Consider the following 1,386-nt stretch of genomic DNA (forward strand, 5'->3'; position numbering starts at 1 on the left):
GTAGTGCAAGTTTAGAGATTTATTTATAATGCAGGTGATGGTTGTGCTATTTACAGTCTTTCAGCAGTTCTTAGTTCAAAAGCCTCTTATTTACCAAATCCAACAAAGGAGCATTTCCAAAACTGATGGGAACCACTGGGATGTCTTAAACAGAGGACAAGACACATTAGAAATCTATGTGATGACAACGAGGACCATGACGTGCAGATCAACAAGGAGATCGCTACCACAGTGAGGCAGAGCTCAAGTAAAGACCGAATGTCAGATCCCAGCATAGTCAGCTGTTTGTTAGATGTTTTGCTTCAGGTGTGTCAGGGAGAGGGCAGAGATCCCACCAGTGTTCTCACCCTGTAAGGTAAAGCAGGGTAAGTAGACACACACACAGCAATAAGCACACATACCAAGAGGCAGAGAGAAAGAAATGTTAAATGTTATTGTCACGGCCGAGGCCGACTCGAAAGGAATAGGACTCAAATGCAGGACGCAGAGCAGCACAGAGAACGTTTAAGTGACAATGTTTATTATTTCCACAACAAATGTAAGAGAACAAAACTGCCGGCTCGGAGGAAAAACACTGGCACTCACCCAGACCATGACACTTATGTACTTATAGTATATATAAGTTTGAATATAGTTCAATTCCTCAATCGATGTCTCATTCACTCTTGGCATACAGCTTGATGTCATCCATGTGGCTGATGATTGCTCCATTCTGTAGTTGGTATCTGTAGCCAGTCTTGTCAATGATGTCCCTGAGGAGGTTCATGCCTATGCAGAACAGCAGTGGGGACAGAGCTATTCATCGGTAGATCTCGCACTTGATGGTGACATGTGCTCTAGGCTTGAAGTTGGCCTCTAGTGTTGTTCACCATGTCCCCACTGACTTCCTGATGAAGGCTCCAAGTGTCCTGTTGATCTTGTACAATTCTAGGTATTCCGGGATCCACTTGTGGGGCATCCAGTCTTAGGCCTTCATCTAATCAATTCAGGTGGTGCACAGGTTGGTCAGTCTGGTCTTGCAGCCCAGTGGTCAGTGGAGTTCATTTGAATTAACGCTACCTGGGCACACATATGGCTTGGTCGGTGAGCAGGCAATCTACTGCAGAAAGCAGATGTCTTCACCTCTTTCCATCTTCACTGTCTCTATCCAATAAAGGCAAAATCCCAAAAACATGATTAAGAGTAACTCTTAAATCACAGTCATATGGGAAGGTCATTGTTATTGACTTATGTAACACAATGAGCTACTGTCATTTTTAACACAAATGTATTGTTTTATTATTTAAATTTGTCTGCCTGTTTTCCTCTTAATGAGACGGTGACTTACACAATTAACATTATGTTGTATTAAGTAAGATCCCAAATTAGATATTAAGCCCATGAATT

The sequence above is a fragment of the Pundamilia nyererei genome, unplaced genomic scaffold (assembly GCF_000239375.1).
Source record: "Pundamilia nyererei isolate P.nyererei 1_Seehausen unplaced genomic scaffold, PunNye1.0 scaffold00095, whole genome shotgun sequence".
In the NCBI taxonomy this organism is placed as follows: domain Eukaryota; kingdom Metazoa; phylum Chordata; class Actinopteri; order Cichliformes; family Cichlidae; genus Pundamilia; species Pundamilia nyererei.